At 35.9% G+C, this 20,242-nt stretch overlaps 1 long non-coding RNA gene across 1 annotated transcript in view; it reads left to right on the top strand.

The window, feature by feature from the left end:
- Positions 1 to 17,680, top strand: part of LOC148943815 (uncharacterized) — a 29,669-nt gene extending 11,989 nt beyond the window's left edge. The window contains exons 2-3 of the long non-coding RNA XR_016143000.1: positions 13,735 to 13,895; positions 17,466 to 17,680. This is a non-coding gene — a long non-coding RNA (uncharacterized LOC148943815). The remainder of the gene's footprint in view (positions 1 to 13,734; positions 13,896 to 17,465) is intronic.
- The last annotated feature ends 2,562 nt before the right edge of the window (positions 17,681 to 20,242 follow it).

Below are 20,242 nucleotides of genomic sequence, written 5' to 3'. Positions count from 1 at the left end.
TCCTTTGCCCGTTAGTTTTGGGATTTTAAATTTATCAGTATCTTATGTAAGAGGTAATCTGTGCTGCTTGGGGTCTAATAGCCACAGCCGTGATGTAGCAGCAAGTGCAAAATTGTCTGGACCGTTTTGAACTGGTGTGAGCTCCCCTCAACCCTCAACAGTTGAATGCCAATGATTTCTATTTCAAAATGGTCAAGCAGTGAAATCGACGGGAGCAGTGGCAGAACTGTCTCTTGATACCTATGTAAAGGTATTAGCACTTTATACCGAAAGAACATTTTTATTGTGTATGGGCCATTATGCACTGCAGGACAATGCAGCCAGACGCCATTAAAACATCATGAACCACCTCCATCTTGGCCAGATGCAGAATCAGTCATTGTCTGAAAGTTTTCTGTGAACAGTTGCATATCTTTTTTTTAGTAGTTGTTAGTTGTTTTTTGTAGCTGATTATATAAAAAAAAATCTTTCTTTTGGTCAGGAGAGTCATGAACAGATGCATAAGCGTTTAAGATTGTTACATTGAAGGAACGACTAATCATTCTATCCTGATCCGGGTAATGTGGCTTGATTTTGGGTCTTATTCCAGCATAGGTGATTCAGCCTCTTCCTGTTGGAGTAATCGATGTTCTTGTAGGCTTCATTCATCACTTGAATCAGAGCTGTATGGACAACATTTCTTGTCTGGTACTGAGCCATGAATAATTTTGTTTGACCTTGTAATTCCTGCTTGACATAAAAATATCCAAGGGACAATGATGAAATTTTCTTGTGAGGAGAGCCTGTTTTGCATCACTCTTCATAAAACTCTTCATCATTCTACATTGCTTTCCAAGTAGCTATTTCTGTGCTTTTTTTGACCGCCCGTTGACGTAAGACCAGCTAGCTTAGTTTCTTCAGCTAGTTTTCTTGGCGTGTTGCTTGCTGGCAAAAGTGTATCGTTTTATATCTAGCTAACCCATCGTTACCCAGGTTTTTGGCCTACCCACTGCTTTACCACTCTTTGAACTGGGGTATTTTGTTGCTAGGGTAAGCTCCTCTCCATCCCCTTTAGACGTAGTGAAGGACATAATTTTTAGGGGATAGCGACGAGGACAGGACACTTATGCCCAACCATGTAGCCCACACCTGCCACTGACTGGGAATTCGATCTGCCTTGAAATTTGCAGCCTACGCTGTACTGCAATTTTATTGGATAGGGTGGAGGGGGGTTCGCTCAATATTTGAAAATACACATTCAGCAATAAAATTTTCTCAATAATGTTTTAGCAAATTATCCCCCCCCCGTTCTTATCAGGTATGTAGATACGATTTTTGTCATTCTTTTTTTTTTCTGGACTATTCATTATCTAATCAAGGTTCTGATCTTGCTGTGATAAAGAGTAGAGGATGAGTAATTCAAGCTAGTGGATTTTCAATGTTGTTGTGGAAAGGATTTGTGGTAAATGGATAACAGTTTTCTCAGTAGCATAGACAACGTTTTGATATAAATAAAATTGTTCACATTCATTGTTTAAAATTTAAAATGAGCGTGGAATAGAAGAATAAAGAGCAGATTAGCATAACAGAAACTAAAATGAAAAGTTACTCAAGTTTGAGAGTATTCAGAAGAATTTTTCTATGTTTTAATTTTAGTTAGTCTACTTAGAGTTTTTCCAATTTTAACAAGTTTCTTTTTCAAACTACAACAGATTGACGCATAAGGATTAACAATCTAAACAATTCAAATACTTTTGTTGAGAAATGTGAATTTAAGTAATTTGTATTTCTGATGTAAATGTTTATAAAGTAACTTGGTTGAAATGATTAAACTATATTTATTTCAATTAAGTTAACGCTGATAAGTTAAAGTAGTTTAATATTTCTTTTGTACTTACTATGACAAATTATAACCTTACTTATGTCTTCATTATTTGTTTTGCATACTCGTTCTTAATCCGAAAATTGTGTCTCTCAGCAAATTGAGAATTAATCGTAAACTATGCGTTTAATATTAGAAGAGGAGGAATGCAAACACAGCCAGTGACATTGATTCAAGAAAACTGAGGGAGGGGGGCAAAATGCATGTTTCAAAATCTAGGATGCAAGTTTTTTCCACTAAAATTACCAAAAAAGCTATTTTTTTTTTAAATCAGAGGGGCGAGGGGGCGTGAGGGATTTTGGGGACGACCCCTCCCCATCTGTTGATACAGTGTAGCAGAACTCCATCAGTTTAATACTCTTGATTAAATTTTATGTTGGGTTTGCAAATATATCTCCGTTAGGTAGAAACCTCCAATATTCAGTTAATCCCCGAAGCCATGCCGAAAACCGACGGCGCGCCACCAAAAAACGGTGGCGCGCCACCGAAAATCTTATAGCGTGCCCCCGCTGAAGACTTCACCGCGCTGATGCTGCCGATACGGTCAATGGCGGCGTGCCGCAGGAAAGTTTTAGTGCTGAATTATTTTCTGGTGTTATTGAGAGGCAAATATAATGCAAAATCTACTATCTAACAGTAGGCCTACATGCAAAAATGTTGGATCGTCTCAAAGTGTTTTTGGATATTGTCTTCGACTATGTTACGTTATTGATCCTAATGCCGGGGTGGCGTTTATAGTATCTTCATCCTTCTCCACATGGGAGGGTCTTCAGCTAAGGCCTCTGCATCAGACAAAAAAAATTCCAGCTTGATCAAGGAAAATACCAAGACTATTACTTCACCAGAACTTGGGTCTTCTGTTTGGACGCTTCCAGCCACTACTGGTTGGTTCAAAGTCGCAAGGAATCCGAGCTGGAATATCGGTAGTTAATCGCAAAAGATGTCTAAACCAACAAACTGTCTGCTTAGCTACCAGATGTGACAAAGGTGGCTGAGAAATCATGCTTCGTAGGCGGTTGTTGCCGACAAAGTTTGTCCATCGGACTCCCAAGATTGTACAGAGCGACTTAGACTGAAGATTTATGAGGCGATGCTCGTCAACCATGTCCTTTAGGTTATTATTCACTTGTTTCTGCGCTCTATTACAGTGGAACATTTTTTAACTAAAATTTTTGTCGACTAACCTTGATATTCCTCAAATACCTTGCTGATTGATTTTTACCATTCGCGAAAATACAGCTATTATACTAAGGCCTGAAAGCAAGGTGGAAAAATATTATAATTAACCCCCTTACTCCCCACCCAAAATGTATTCATACATATGTAACTTACATTGAAGCATACACAAAGTGGAAGGACTAAAGTTATATATAATTTTTTTTTATTCTCCTGACATCCATTTCAAAAAAATTCGAGTTTAAAATGGTAATGAATTCCTTAAAACATTTCGCGATTTAGATATGGTTATTGATGTTGATACCCAGTTGCACACTGTGCAGATTGTTCATGATCTACCTCCTCTTTTATCAAGATAAGGACAGTGCAGGTCCCTGGAAGGGCGTTTGCCCACAAGATGGAATGCAACATAGTATGATGCAAAGTATTATTCAACACAAAGGCCCTCAAACAGGTTTTTGTGTAAAATTGGAAACTGATCATGTTCTTGATGATGAGGAATATGCACTGATGCGTGACCTTTTTTCTCTACTACAAATTTTTTCTGTTACTGTCGAGGCTATTGAGGGAGAATCCTTTCCCACCCAAAATGTTGTTCTTCTCTGGCAAAACCTCCTAAAAGGTCATCTTGAGTAGCGGCATATTGATAGTAGCTGTATTAGGCTTCTGAAAGAAAATGCAAAAAACAAGCTTGACTTACGATTCCCAAGGGATGATCTCATGGTGACAGCTGCATTTTTGGTCCTTGAAACATTCAAGAAAAATGAAACTGAAGAGCGTCTTACCTTCTTGATGGCTTACTGACAAAAAGAGAATTTTCATTTCAAATAATGAAACCTCTGGTGCTGATTGTTAACGTAAAGTACTTTAGCTCATCTTCTGCGAATTCTGTTTGTCCAATCCGTATTGCGCCCCTCCACTTCAGTTTGTGGTGAACAATTTTGTGCAGTTAAAATTCTTTTGCACCAAGAGGACAAGGTCCTCGGAAAGCCTGAAGAGAAGGCTGTAATCTCTGGTGCTGTCAGTGGATTAGCTACCCCAAACAGTTGTGTGAATGTGACTAGTGGGGTTTCTCAGAAGATGAGCAACTCTAAATATTTTCATGATCATATATGATAAAAGCGAGGCTACTCGAGCAAATAATGTGTTAGAACGATGATGCAGAAAAGGATGAAAATGATGATATTGTTCGGCGTCAAGTAGATTTATATCGGGGCTTTCAGCCCATACCAGGAAATCAAAATAACCTGCTCAAGTTGATGCAATCAATACAGCCACTACCTCCTGGAAAGGATATTTTAATCAGCTGCCATGGATTGCAGCTTTGGCAAGAAAAGCTCTATCGTTGACGGTAGCAAAAAAGGTTTTCAAGAGTGCAGGACCAATTGTTGCTGCTAAGTTCTTTGTTGGTCCCACACCATGTAAATTTTTTTATTTCTATACATGATAATGTATATGATAATGTATGATAATGACATGATGAGACTGGCAGGATCAATACAAGATATTAGGGTATAAAGAAGTGCTATTATCGATGTTAAAAGTAAAGATCACCATCTAGTAGTCTCTAGGGTTGATTTAAAGCTGAAATTTCGGAAAGATAACTACCTCACCGGAAGTTATGATGCTGAAAGACCCCAGAATGATAATTTGCGAAGAACCTTGCAGGAACAATTGAATACTAAACTCAAGACTTTAAAATTTGACAATGTGGAAGGTGGATGAAATAATTTTAGGAAAGTAATTTGTGAAGTTGCTGATGGTGTATTAGGGAAGAAAGCTAGAACTGCAACTAAGATTATTAGTGAAAAATCTTTATGCTTAATAGAAAGGAGAAAGGACTTCTACAAGAATTATCTGAGTGATAGATCATGAGAAAACAAAAAAAGTGTAAAGAAAGTGGAGAAATCATTAAAATACAAACTAAGAAGGTGTGGATTAGAGGCCATGAATAAAATTGCCGAGGATCTGAAAAATGTCGCTAGACGGCATAATAGTAAAATATTTTACTGGCACATTAACAAATTGAAAGGGACTCAATGCGGAGTCAATGCGGACTTGTAGTCAATGCGGACTTGTCCCAGTTAAAATTAAGAATGGGGTCGCAATTAGCGATAAGGAAAAACTATAGCGAGATGGGCCAAACATTTTGAGAACTTGCTTAACCGAGATAGAGTTGCAGGAAAAAATATAGAGGAAAATGAAAAAGTTTGTGATACCTTGGATGTGAAGGAAGATTTGTTTTTGAGGAGGAATTAGCAACAGTACTAAAAGGATTAAAGAATAATAAGGCTCCAGGTGCTGATAGGGCGGTAAATGAGTTTCTTAAATATGGTGGCTCTGAGGTTAGAAATAAGTTATTGAAGATTATGAATATGATTTTTGGAAAAGGGGAAGTACCTAACGATTTTAGGAAAACCTTAATTAAGCCACTTTATAATAAAGGTGATAAAAGTGAGTGTGGTAATTATCTAGGCATTAGTCTGGTCTCTGTAGGTAGCAAATTACTTATTAATATGATACTTTTTAGACTGAGAGATGTCGTAGACAAAATTTTAAGAGAAGAGCAGGGCGGTTTTAGAAAAGGTAGAGGATGTGTCGAGCAAATTTTCACTCTCAGGCTAATAATTGAGAAGTGCCTGAGTTTTTAAACAACTTTGGTCCTCAGTCTTATAGTCCTCACTTTTATAGATTATGAGCAAGCGTTCAGTTCTGTTGATAGAAGAGTTTTAGTAAAGGTTTTATCCTTGTATGGTATACCAGACAAATACACTAAAGTGAATAGTGCGATGTACGAGAATACCACTGCTGCGGTTAAGGTAGGAAATGAGGTTAGCAGCTGGTTTTGTATTAAATCAGGAGTTAAGCAGGGTTGTGTTCTATCTCACTTTATGTGTATTATTTTGATGGAGTTTGTATTAAGGAGCAGAGGAAAGGCAATGGAAGACCATGGAATCAAATGGGGAGGAAAATGTCTCCTGGACTTCGATTATGCTGATGATTTAAGCATCCTAGACGAAAGTGTGAGCAAAATGAATGAAGCTTTAGAGGTTTTGCGAGTTCAGGGTGCTAGAATTGGTTTAAAAATTAATGTTAGGAAGACTAAGTCACTAAGGCTAAGAATAAGTGAAGATGAAAAGGTGTAGTTGGGTAATGAAAAGATTGATCAGGTGGGCAGCTTCACTTACCTTGGTAGTATTATTAGTAAAGATGGTAGGAGCAGTGAAGATGTTAAAAATAGAATAGCCAAGGCTCAGGGTGTTTTTTCACAGTTAAGATATGTCTGAAAGAATACGAAGATAAGTCTGCTAACCAAGGGTTAGAATATTATAAGCTACAGTGATGACAGTGGTAAAATATGGCTCTGAAGCACGGACACTCCGAAAAGCGGATGGATATTTGCTAGATGTTTTCCAGAGAAATTGCTTAAGGATTGTTCTGGGTACCCGGCTGACTGACTGTATTTCAAACAATAGGCTTTACGAAAAATGTGGTTCAGTACCGCTCTCTACGGCTATAATGAAAGAAAGCTTGAAGTGGTTAGGGCACGTTGTGCGGAAGAAGGATGACAGATTGCCGAAGATTGTTCTTTTCGGCCAACCATCTAGGGCTAAACGGAAAGCAGGTCGTCCCCGTTTGGGGTGGGAGGACTTCATAAAAAAAGATCTAAAGGAAATGGGAACTTTGTGGGCGGGTGTAAAAAGGGAGGCTTTGAATAGATTGGGGTGGAGGAGAAGCGTGCGTAGCTATGTTGGCCTCAGGCGGCTTGATGCTGCGGTGAGTTGTTAGTAGTAGTTAGTAGTAGTATACATGATAACTACAAGTTTGTCAAAGCTTTAAAGGAAAGTGATAGAGTTTATTTCTAGCTAAGTGTTTCGAAATTTTTTATTCTGGCTCCTTGAACTGCCTGAGAATTGAAAAAATGAGGGATCCCGGACTCAGTTAATTCAAGCCTAAAATTTAAAGCTATAATAGACATTGTAATGATACATGATGCTTCTCTTTGTATGACTTTGCCTCTTTTTATATAAAAGCCTTTCTTTACAAAATGCTGCCTCCTTTTCTTCTAACATCTCGGAACGAACTGTTCTTAAAGAATGACATACTAAGTTTTCTGAAAATTAATTAAAAAAACTTTTTCCACAAAATAAGTTTTTCAAAGGAAAAAGAATTCCATTAAACAAAAAATGAGCAAAGATAAAAATAAATAATCTACCAAGCGTGAAACTACCACAAATCAGCATCGATAAATTAATGGAACCCAAAACGAGCAGAAATTACAATAAATACCCGAGTCAAACTCAAAACGAGCAGAAATTCTTATAAGTTGGGCTCAAAACCTCTATGCCTTCCCAAGGCCAGAACATAATTTGCATTTTACTGAAAAAAAAAGTTTTTACTTTTATAGCTTTAATAAATCAAATATTTTTAATATTTTGATTACTAAGTATCAGTAAATGTATATTAAAGTGACAATGCACATTCATTTGTATTTTTGCAAATTATGTTCTGGCCTTGGGAAGGCATAGGGGTTTTGAGCCCAACTTATGTTAATTTCTGCTCGTTTTGAGTTTGACTCGGTTATATATTGTAATTTCCGCTCGTTCTGGGTTTCATTTATTTATGGATGCTGATTTGTGGTAGTTCCACGCTTGGAAGATTATTTTATTTTATTTTTGCTCATTTTTTGTTTAATGGAGTTCTTTACTTTTCTTTGAAAAACTTATTTTGTGGAAAATTTTTTTTTTATTAATTTCTGTTTGTTTTATTATTGGACATTGTCTTTTCAGGGAAAAAGAAAATAATAATTTAAATCTTTTCGTTTTTTTAAGAATTTATAGTTTGGCCTGCTATTTGTATGCTGGAGAAAAATTTTCAGCAATTTTTAACAACATACACCCTCTTAAAAATACGGACACAAAAAGTACTGTTTAATTAAAGTTCCTATCTTCACTAATTGACCTGACATAACATACTTGAAGATATTCGCAAGAAGATCTACGAACATTTTTTGATAATTTGGACACAATTGCGCTATCTTGACTTGGATAAATTTTGAGAACAGGTATAGATCCAAAAATTCGAATGTATTAACCTCAGTCCCTCTTAGGATACTGCAGAGATACCTTATTTAGAATTAGCATTAACACAGAGCATTTAGATTTAATCTTGAAGCAACATTTAGTTTTTAAACATAAAGGCAAATGGGAGGTTGAGCATTGGAAACAGATTGGTTTAACTCCAATCACTTTTGAATATTAATAAGGGCATCAGCCCTTTATATTTTCAATCAAATGAGCCCTTTTCGAAGTTCCCACAACAACTCTTTCAATACGAAGCGCCCTAGTTTAAACAACAACAACAACAAAAAAATAATACATTATATCCACATCGATCTTTACTATAAAAATGTTAAGCCTTCCAATTACTTTAGACTATGAAAAAGGGCTCTAGGTTTTTCGAATTCCAATCAAATGAGCCTTCTTAGAGTTTCTACGACAACACTTTCTATAAACACCTTATATGGCCCCAGGGCATAAATTACAACTGTTACCCTAAGGGCTGTGAGGGTAGTTGTGATCCTCTAAGACCTAGTTTCCAGAATTTTCAACTACGTTACACAAAATGGCTATCTCAAAATTTTGATTGGATGTGCCTGAGAAAATGGTGGTGGTAAGAGGGGCGTTAGTTTTTCTCCAATCACTTCCAACTATTAAAAAAGGCACTAGCCCTTTCAATTTCCAATCAAATGAGCCCTTTTGAAGTTTCTACGACAACGGTTTCAATACAAACCTTGTATGCCCCCAGGGGATAACTTACAACTCTCGCCCTGAGGGCTGGGTGGGGGGGGGGGGGTTGTCATCCTCACAGACCTAATTTCCAGAACTTTCTACTACGTTGAACAAAATGGCTATCTAAAAATTTTGATTGGATGTGTTTAGGGGAATGGTCGGCGTGAGAGAGGGGTTAGTTACCATCCAATCACTTTCAACTATTAAAAAGGGCACTATCCCTCTCAATTTCCAATTAAATGAGCCCCTTTTGAAGTTTTTACGACAACTCTATAATTAAAAACCTTATATGCCCCCTGGGCATAACTTATAACCTTTTTCCTGGGGACTCGGGGGTTTGTCATCCTTAAATACATACTTTCCAGAACTTTCAACTACGTTTAACAAAATGGCTATCTCTAAGCTTTGATTGAATGTGTTTGGGGAAATGGAGGGCTTGAGATGGGGGTTAATTACACTCCACTCACTTTCGACTATTAAGAAGGGCAATTTAAATTTCCAATCAAATTAGGCCCTTTTGAAATTTCTACAACAACTTTCTATATAAACCTTATATGCCCCCAGAGCATAACTCAAATCCCTTGCACTAACAGGTGGGTTTTTATCCTAAAAGACCCAATTTTCTTAACTTTCGGGTAAGTTGAACGAAATGGATACCTCAAAATTATGATTGAATATGTTTGGGGAAATGGTAGGAGTGAGAGGGGGGTTAGTTGCCCATTTCAATAAAAACCTTATATGCCCCCAGGGTAAAACTTATAACCCTTGCCCTCAAGACTACGGGGAGAGTGTCCTGCTCAAAGGTATAATGTCCTGAACTTTAAACTTCGTGGAACAAAATGGCTATCAAGAAATTTTGATCGGATATATTTGGGGAAATGGTGGGCGTGGAAGGGGTGTTTGTTGCCTTCTAATCACTTTCGACTACTAAAAAGAGCACTTTTCCAATCGAATGTGTAATTTTTGAAGTTTCTACGACGACGCGTTCAGTAAAAGCTTTATATGCCCCCAGGGCATAACTTAAAACCCTTGTCCTGAGGGCTGTGGGGGAATGACCTCTTCAAAAACATAATTTCTATCTGGAAATCCAAAACACTGAGTAAAATGGCTATCTAAAAATTTTGATTGGATGTGTTTGGGGGAAAGGTGGGCGAGAGAGGGGGAATAGTTGCCCTCAAATCACTTTTGACTATTAAAAAGGGCACAAGACCTTTGAATTTTCAATCGAATGAGCCCTTTTTCAAGTTTCTACGACAAAGATTTCAATAAAACTTATATGCCCCCAGGGCATAACTTATAACCCTTGCTCTGAAGACCTGCTCAAAGGTATAATTTCCTGGACTTTAACAGCGTGGAACAAAATGGCTATCTCAAAATTTTGATTGGATGTGTTTGGGGAAATGGTGGGTGTGGAAGGGGTGTTAGTTGCCTTCCAATTACTTCCGACTATTCAAAAGGGCACAAGTCTATTCAAAAGGGCACATTTTAATTTCTAAACAAATGAGCCCTTTTTGAAGTTTCTATGACTACGCGTTCTATAATAACTTTACATGCCCCCAGGGTATAACTTACAACCTTTGTCCTGAGGGCTGTGAGGAGGTTGTCATCCTCAAAGACCTAATTTCCAGAACTTAAAACTACGTTGAACAAAATGGCTATCTCAAAATTTTGATTGGATGTGTTCGGAGGAATAATGGGAGTGGCTAGTTGCCCTCCAATCACTTTCGACTATTAAAAAGGGTACTAGTCCTTTGATTTCCGATCGAATGAGCCTGCTTTGAAGTTTCTACCACAACACCTTCTTTAAAAACCTTATATGCCCCGAGGCCATAACTTAAAACCCGTGCCCTGAGGGTTGTGAGGGAGTCTCCTCCAAAAAAACATTTTTAATATCGGCAAAACAACCACCCACAAAAAAAGGGATATCTAAAAAGCTGGTTGGGAGTTGTTGTAGGGAAGGAGGGGCGGGGGGGGGGGGAATAGTTGTCATTCAATCACTTTCGACTATGAAAAACGGCACTAGCCCTTTGGATTTCCAATTGAATGAGCCTGTTTTGACGTTTCTACAACAACGCCTTCTATAAAAACCTTATATGTCCCCAGTACATAACTTACAACCCTTGCCCCGAGGGTTTTGGGGGATTCTCCTCCTCAAAAACATGTTTTCTATTTGAAAATAAACTATCCACGACAAATTGGCTATCTCAAAATTTTCAATGGATGTGTATTGGAGAATGATGGGTGTGGGGGGCAAGTTGCCAAACCCTTTTGATTATTAAAAAGGGCACTAGCCACTCCCATTTCCAATCGAATGAGCTCTTTTCGAAGTTTCTACGACAACTCTTTCGATACAAAGTGCCCGGGGATGGAGAAAAAAACAAAAACACATTGTGCCTACATTGTTCTTTACGATGTAACCTACAATCACTTTCAACTATTAAATAGGGTACTAGCCCTTTGAATTTCCAATTGAATGAACCTGTTTTGAACTTTCTACGACAACGCCTTCTATAAAAACCTTATATACCCCCAGGGCATAACTTAAAACCCTTGCCCTGAGGGTTGTGGGGGAATGTCCTCCTCAAATCATATTTTCTATCTCTAAATCAACTACCCGGAACAAAATGGCTATCTCAAAATTTTGATTGGCTGTGTTTGGGGGATTGATGGGTGTGGGGGGGAGGATAGTTGCCCTCCAATCACTTTCGACTATTAAAAAGGGTACTAGCCCTTTGAATTTCCAATCGAATGAGCCCGTTTTGAAGCTTCTACAACAACGCCTTCTATAAAAACCTTTATGCCCCCAGGGCATAACTTAAAACCCTTGCCCTGAGGGTTGAGGGGGATTGTCCTCCTAAAAAACATATTTTCTATCTGGAAATCAACTACGCTGAACAAAATGGCTATCTCAAAATTTTGATTGGATTTGTTTAGGGGAATGATGGGCGTGGGGGGGCTAGTTGCCCTCCAATCACTTTCGACTATTAAAAAGGGCACTAGTCACTCCAATTTTCAATCGAATGGGCCCTTTTCGAAGTTTCTACGACAACTCCTTCGATACGAAGTGCCCGGTTGGAGAAAAAAAACACATTGTGCCCACATCGTTCTTTACTTAGGCAGCGCTAGCTTGCTGCCTATGATTGGCTATGTAACAAAAAAAATAATAAAATATTAAATCCTAGTTGCTAAAGCAAAACTTTGATCGGATTCAATCTTGAGGCAATGAGAAATAATAGGCTCATTAGCTTAGAGTGATGGGTTAAGGGGTAAATTAGTCAAAGAAGTGGAATGCAGGTTGCAAGACCAAGAAATGCAGCCATGAAGTAAGATATAAACTTCATAGTCCATCGAGGTAATATAAATCAGCCATTGGATTAAGGTGCAAGAACATTTGTTTAATTCAAGCCTTATGGCTAAATTTAAACTCAATTTTAAATAACTTATTTTGGTAGATTAGTTCAAATATCAGGTAGTTTAAGTTCTCGCTATCAATCGTATGGGTTAAAAGAATGCATGTGAAAAGTTAGGATTGATATCTCGTCCTTATTTTGTCCAAAGTTCGGTCATGGTATTGAAGCTAAAATGAATCTTGGACTGAATTCTGATAAAAACTGATACCAATTAGGTTTTCAAATTTTTTTTTAAATTAGCCGAAAAATTTATAAAAATAGAGGAAAAGCCAAAAATTGACTGAGGGTCGCCGATAATTTTTCGGTGGTGGCAGAATTGTGTACTCTGCCCTGGAATTTTATTTTGGCGTGGTTTTGGGTTGTCTATTTTCAGTCGCATTATGCAGTATTTCTTTAGTCTGGATTATAGTATGATAGTAGAAGACGAAAGCGTGCGAGGCACAGTTGAAGGTTCTAATGGCTCCTTCTAAAATTTTTGGGGTGTAGGTAATCTTAAAAAAAAGCAAGCGTGAAAAGCCAACAAAACCAATGAAAAAAACAAAAATTAAAACATAAATAAAATTCAATAAAAGCCAAAAATTTTATATTTTACATCGGTTTAATTCTAATAATTTTTTGCTTTTATTGAATTTTATTTATCTTTTAATTTTTTTTTTTTTCATTAGTTTTGTTTTCTTTCCACGCTTGTTTTTTGGTTTTTTCTTCAGCATTTTCATCGATTATGTTATTTTGTTCGAACCGAAGAAGAGAGGTGGCTATTCTCTCGAAACATTCGGTTTCTTCAGTATTCAGTATTTTCAGTATTTTTCTTCATTATTTTCATTTAGCATTTAAAAACCCCATTTTTGATCGTTTTCTTTTTACATGCTAAAGACAAAAGACTTGTTATTCTACAAATGTTTCGTAAATTACTTGACTTTTACTTCAGATTTAAATTTTAAATTTCTTTAGAAGGTAATTACTTAATTTTTGATTAATTTTTTAATTGATAAATAGAATGCTATTACATAATATATTTTTTGATCTAATTTTAGATCTATTTTCACATTCTTCAAGTCCTAAAAGTAAGAATATCTGGATTTACCCTCTTCGAAGAACATAATGACATGTACACAATAGGCCTACACTTTGCAGTGTTTGAAGCATTAAAACCTTGATTAAAGCTTTCATTTCAGGAATTAAACCAAATTTTCAGATTGGAAAGTTTACTAACAGAATAAGCTGACAGCTTTATTTTGCTCTTTACCGTGAAATTTTTATTATAACTTAAAATCCTCAACTATACTTTAAATTTAGTTTCATCAAAAAGCCAGTTTTTAAACTTTTGCACCCTTTAAAAAAAATAATAATCAAATTTTAATATTAATTAATTTTGTAATGCCTTTGACTGCTGAAGGAGTAGTGCCTTTTCTTTCAACTGTATTAATATAAAATATGCTCTCAAGGGGTTGAAAGTTATTATTCGTCATCAATCCTAATATATTTTGTATTTTAGGACTCTCCGGACTAAAATCTGTGTTGTATCCAAGTTCCAATGATAGTATTTAATTATCATAGTTTGTATTAACTCTGTTCCAAGATCTTTAATGGACTCTCCACAAATTCTGAAAATGGCCGATCCCATCACAGTTTCTGAGGATTCTTTTATTAAAAACGGTAAGTTGTACAGCTATTTTTTTGTGTCAGAATTAAAAAAAACGACTTTAATCTAGAAAATCATTATTTCTTTTTTCCTTGTTGCTCATTAAGTGGTCTTAAGAAAAAAAAATGTCTTAAGAAAAAAATGTAACTTCATATGTACTTGAATCTAATAATTAAGAGCTGAGGGGTGATAAAGTGACTTCTTTGTGACGGAAAACACATTTAAATTCAATTTATTACCTTTAATTTTTAAGTTTGGTGAGACAATTAAATCATCCGGTTGAGGAATTTTCTGCCAATCTTTTCTGTCCAGGTATGAATCAGATCTGGCCAAAATCTGGCCAAAACTAAGATAATTCTGCATAACTCAAGCATCTAAAGTGACTGATCAGTTTTCTTTATTATATCTCTGCCTTTATGGTACTATATGTTCCATTTAAGTTGTAAGACCAAATTAACATCATCCAATAATCACAGATAATCACATTAACAGCATCTAATTTAATACGTCACAACAGGTGACGTATATTTTAACGTTCTCGCATGAAACGATGTTATTTGGCTGAGAGCATTGAATGAACAGTAAAATTGAAAAAAAAAATCCAAAATTGATTAAATATAATGAGATAAAAGAGAACTGAATCAGACAAGATCAATATGTCGTTTATATAATCAGACAAGATTCGTTCAAAGCAGTTTTGATGACTGCTTTGAACAAAATATTTTTATCAAAGCTGGTATATTTATGGGGTTTTAAATGGGAATTTCTAATTATAATATATTTAAGAGCTGAATAAAGTTAGTTGAATTCGGCTGCTAAACTGAGGGAGACTGTATTTTTTTATATTATCTTATGGGAACTAATGTAGAAAACCTCTATTGATTGGTATTTTTTTTACTTGTAATTGTCTATTTTTTGTGACTGTTGAGCTGTCGTTAAGTTTTGATGACACTTTATTTACAGTAACATCATCTTGCGAAAAGTTTTTCATTGAAAAGGCTAATAAGGACCTAAATGAACTGGCAAGTCTTGTGAGATTTAGTTGTCTATCTGTTTATGTTTTTAAGACGAATTTCATGACTTTTTGTAGAATTGCTACTCCCATTATTTTAAATGATAAAATTTGTCTGAATGGCGTATTCTTAAATTAAGCTTTTAGTGTTAAATATTTAGTTTCTATCTTGATAGCATTATGAGTTGGAAACTACACTGTGACGCAATATCAGCAAAAGTGGCAAGAGAATTGGGTCTTGTAAGAATGACCATTTATAAGAAAAGCAATGAGCTTCACCCAAGAACTTTAATGATCCTCTATCATTCTCTTATCAATCCGTATCTGTCTTATGGTTATTTGCCGCGGACTAGTTCTTTTGTGTCAAGTTTTAAAAGTCCAAATTTTACAAAATAAAGTTCTTCGTGTCTTAAGAGATTGTGGGAGTTTTGAAAATAGCACTTTAAGTTGCTTCACTAAAATGACAATTCTAAACGTTTATAAGTTAAGAGATTATCAAGTAGCTGTTTTTGTTTATCAATGTTTGAATTGTTATTTGCCGAAGTACTTTTGGGAAATTTTTAAGTCTAACTTGTCTTATCATTGTTATGGAACTAGATGTTCTTCAGGGATAGTGTCTGAGACTCGGAGTACCGAATATTGCAGGACCACAACTGTGGAATTCTCTCCCGGAGGGTATGAAGGTGCCAGATAAGTTTAGCCAATTCAATAGTAGGTTGAAACGCTAGCTTCTGGGAAGTTGGTAATGATTTTTTTTTTTTTTTTTTTTTTTTTTTTCCGATTTTTGATTTATGAGTGAAGTGTGAATATATATATATATATATATATATATATATATATATATATATATATATATATTTATTAGTAGATTTTAAGGATGGGAACAACCATCATATACAACCCAATAGGTCTCCCCGATGATTATTGAAAGATGACGTAAGCATTATTTTTGTTATTAAATTCTCTCTCTCTCTCTCTCTCTCTCTCTCTCTCTCTCTCTCTCTCTCTCTCTCTCTCTCTCTCTCTCTCTCTCTCTCTCTCTCTCTCTCTCTCTCTCTCTCTCTCTCTCTCTCTCTCTTCTGTCTGTCTCTCTCTCTCTCTCTCTCTCTCTCTCTCTCTCTCTCTCTCTCTCTCTCTCTCTCTCTCTCTCTCTCTCTCTCTCTCTCTCTCTCTCTCTCTCTCTTTCTCTCTGTAATTTTTTTTTTCAGTTGACTATTTTTTTCAGTTGAATAAATTGACCAGGGCGAGGGAGGGCTAGGGGTCAGTTCCCATAATTTATTATTAATAATTTTGGGGGGAGGGAGGGGTATCGGGCCATGGAGGACCAGAGGTTAGATCCCATAAGTCTTGGAATGAAATATTGTTAATAATTCTTTTTTTTTGGTTTGGGGGGGTTCGGGCCATAGGGGCCAATGGTGAGTTGCCATTATTTGTGGAGTAAAATGTCGTTAATATTTTTTTGGGGAGGGAGAGGGGGGGGGGTTGAATCGAGCCATGCAGGGAAGGCCAGGGGTCAGCTCGCTTGAGTTTTGGAATAAAATATCGTTCATAAGTTTTGACTTATCTGGTAAGTTTTGGCTTATCATGGGTGGAGGTTTAGCTTATCTGATCTTTGAAATATTTTCAAAACCCTCGCATAAGAACCATATATGCCCCTTGAACATAACATACAACACTTTCCCCAGGGTACTGGGGGTTTGTGTTGCCCCTGGAGTGTTTGTTAGCCGATCTTTTGACTTTTTTTTTAATAGGTATCTCAAAAAGTCGATCGGATTGATTTGAGGTAAAGAAGGTAGGAGCGCTAGTTGCCCGTCCGGTCCCTTTTGATTCTTAAAATGGGAACTAGAACTATTAATTTCCAATAGAATGAGTCCCCGACGAGGTTATACAATCATTCCTTCCATAAAACCTTATTTACCCCTGGGTTCCGGGGGGCTGTGTAAACACCGGAGTTTTTACTATATTTTGTCTATTTTTCTTTTCTCTAGCCTTTTTTTCTTTAGTTTATTTAGGACAAAATGGATATCTCAAATATTTGATCGGAAGCATTTGGGGAAAAGACGGTTGGTTAGGGTAGAGGGGGGCTAGTTGCCATCAGATTACTTTTGACTCTCAAAAAGGGAACTAGAAATTCCGGTTTACATTCAAATGAGCCCCCTCTGAACTTTATGCTACCATCCCTTCCATAAAACCTTATGTGAGCTGGGGTCATAACCTACAACACTTGTCCCGAGGTTCTGAGGGGGGGGCTGTGTTATCCCCGGAGTTTTTGTTATTTGATTTCTGGTCAATTTAATCCAGTAACTTGCTCTATGGTTTGAATTTCAGGTTTTAATTCGTTTATATTTTTGAATTGCGTGGAATATTTCTGGTTTTCTTTTGCTTTATAAAAAGTAGATTTTTCAAAACGATTTTTGAAAAAAGCCTGCATATACATCTAATTTTATGTATTCATATAATATCTGTATATTTACATTCTTACGCGCAACTAAAAAGAAAAGGCTGTCAGATTTGCTTAGTAAGCTTTACTGTTATATTTTTCTTCGTCTGTTTAATTTAAATTTTGTTTTAGAAGTTGAAGATGCTTTACTTGGTGACACTGAGAAGCCCTTCCATTTTCCAAACCATCTTTTGTCACCAAAACGTGAAGATCTTCCTTTAGTCAATTTACCTACCATATCAGGACCATGTAAATTTGAATACGACACCCAGGAATCAAAATATTCTAACAATGAAGGTACATCTGAAACATTGTGTTTTGTCGATTGAGATGTATTGGGTAATATTTTAAAGGGCAAAAATAGGACAAAGGGACTTAATCATAAGATGCAACTTTTGTTTTATCTCATACAATGTTCAATTGTTTGCCAAACCATTTTTTAGTCTTTAATGAAAATTTTAAAATTTTTACTTAAAAATGGTTTGGTAGGTTTTATTACCAAACAATTCGTGGTAACGAACTGTAAGTAAGGAGAGACCCGACTCAAAAGTAACCGAAACTCTAAAAAAAGGAATTTTGATACCAATTGGTAAGTAGTGATAGTGTAGGCACTTTCAATTGCACATGTAATTACACAAGAATATACATTGCAGTTTGACGAACACATTGCGAAAAGCGACCAGTCTCTTTATATTATGGAGCTATAAAGTGATCAAACACGTTTTGAAACTATGGACGAGATTGTATAATGCAATCAGACGGGTTTAGATGATATGTGCTTTAGCAACTTCGTTCATCCGTCATCATAACATGTTTTTTTTCTTTCCTGGTTCAATAATCTGACGCTAAACTCAGAATTAATTGATTGGCATATGGTTTTATATCATTTTATGTAAAAGCTAACTCTATTTGAAAAAAAGGGCAAGGGATTCGCGAATTGGACTGTATGAACGATATTAATCGTATGAAGGTGGAGAAAAAGGGTTAAACTGATTAGCAGTTAAGGTAACCCCGAAGGGCTTGTTAACTCAGGAATTTGTTATAAATTTGAAAGAACATCAATCTATGGAAATGGTTAACGATGATAGAATGACATCGTGAGTTGACCTAGCTTTACCTCTCTGATGTGTTCTGTATAATACACAAGTGTTGTTTGAACAGTGTTGTCAATTTAAAATAGGGTCTACCGTTATAGTAGACTAAAAAGTTGATACTAAGAGAGATGCAGATGGCAAGAAAAGAATTTTAAAAATGAAATTCAGAGCAAACCTTAGAAATCCTTGCAAATTAAGTAGTATGGTGTATTTGAGTATGAACCGTAAAGGATTATAAGCAGCAACGACCCTAACCACCAGAGACCTCAACCCCCAAAGGTCTCCTATCCCCAAAAACCAAGGGGGCCACCTCCCCTCCAAATTTTTGCCCCCTCCCTCCTCCCATTTTTATAGCTTTTTTTGTTTGTTTTTTTAACTTTTTTTTATTATTTTTTTTTAACATGATAAATTTTTTCAACTTTTTTTTATATCTCTTAGAATGACATGTAACATACTTAAAACATAAAAAAATCACATTTAATATTTTCCAAATTCAAAATGAGAATGCTATAGAAATGTTTGTCGCAACTTTTACTATTAGAAAAATTTAGTTTGTAGTAGCACTTTTTTTTTTATTGGACTAAATTTTTTTTGGACTTCGAAATTATTCAACTTTTTTTTTCACGTATCTTAAAATGACAGTAATATGCTTATGGCTCTAACAATTGTACTCTATGCTTGCTCAGAGACACGATGCGGCTTTCCCATAAGGTGTATGTGAGTACTAACCGTTTTTTTTTATTATTTTTTTTTAACATGATATATTTTTTCAACTTTTTTTACTTCTCTTAGAATGACAGTGTAACATACTTAAAACATAAAAAAATCATATTTAATATTTTCCAAATTCAAAATGAGAATGATATAGAAATGTTAGTCGCAACTTTTACTATAAGAAAAATATTGTTTGTAGTAGCACTTTTTTTTATTGGACTAAATTTTTTTTTTGGACTTCGAAATTATTCAACTTTTTTTTCACGTATCTTAAAATGACATGAAATATGCTTGTGGCTCTAACAACTGTACTCTATGCTTGTTCAGAGACACGATGTGGCTTTCCCAGTGGTACTCTATGGTGGTTTATTGACACTACCTAGTTTACTGGATGTATTAAATCAGTATTTTTACGCAGTGGAACGATAAACACGTAATTCATATCTTTAAAAAAGTGAAGATGGAGCATTTTAAGAAAGTAGGTTCACATGATAGTGTTATTGTAACATTGAATGCCGACAAGGAGAAGTATTTCAACTATGAAACAAGTTCAAGTGGTAGCACTATTGGAAATGTATGAGTACATTGTCATGACAGTAAGGAATTAAATTTCTTTGGAGTACCAAAAAAATTCCATTGTACAAATGGTGGATATGTAAGGGTAAGATATCCAGAGATGATTGCACTCAAAGAGAATGCCAACATAAAAATAATAATTGATGAAGAGGGGTATCTTCGTGCTAGTGCTTTTGGTAACATGCTACCTGTTGATAGAACCTATTGTCATCTTTTAGGTATTAGTATTCAAATGGAAGCAAAGGGAAAAAGAAAAGCATACTCTTCTACTAATATCATAAACCATGATATGATATCTTGTCTACGTGCCGGAACTGTTACCTGTGACAAACCAACAATGACAGGCATTGAGATAGGCAAACATCCGCCCAGACACATAAGCAGAGGAAGTGAGGGAGACAAAAACACATATAAATATATGAATTCTGACATACAAACCAACAACGACAGGCATTGAGATAGGCAAACATTTGCACAGACACATAAGCAGAGGAAGTGAGAGAGACAAAAACAAATATAAATGTA

The sequence above is a fragment of the Artemia sp. Qi Xiang Cuo genome, chromosome 15, assembly GCF_049724085.1.
Source record: "Artemia sp. Qi Xiang Cuo chromosome 15, ASM4972408v1, whole genome shotgun sequence".
NCBI classification, from domain to species: Eukaryota; Metazoa; Arthropoda; class Branchiopoda; order Anostraca; family Artemiidae; genus Artemia; species Artemia sp. Qi Xiang Cuo.
This window is presented reverse-complemented; position numbering and strand designations above follow the sequence as displayed.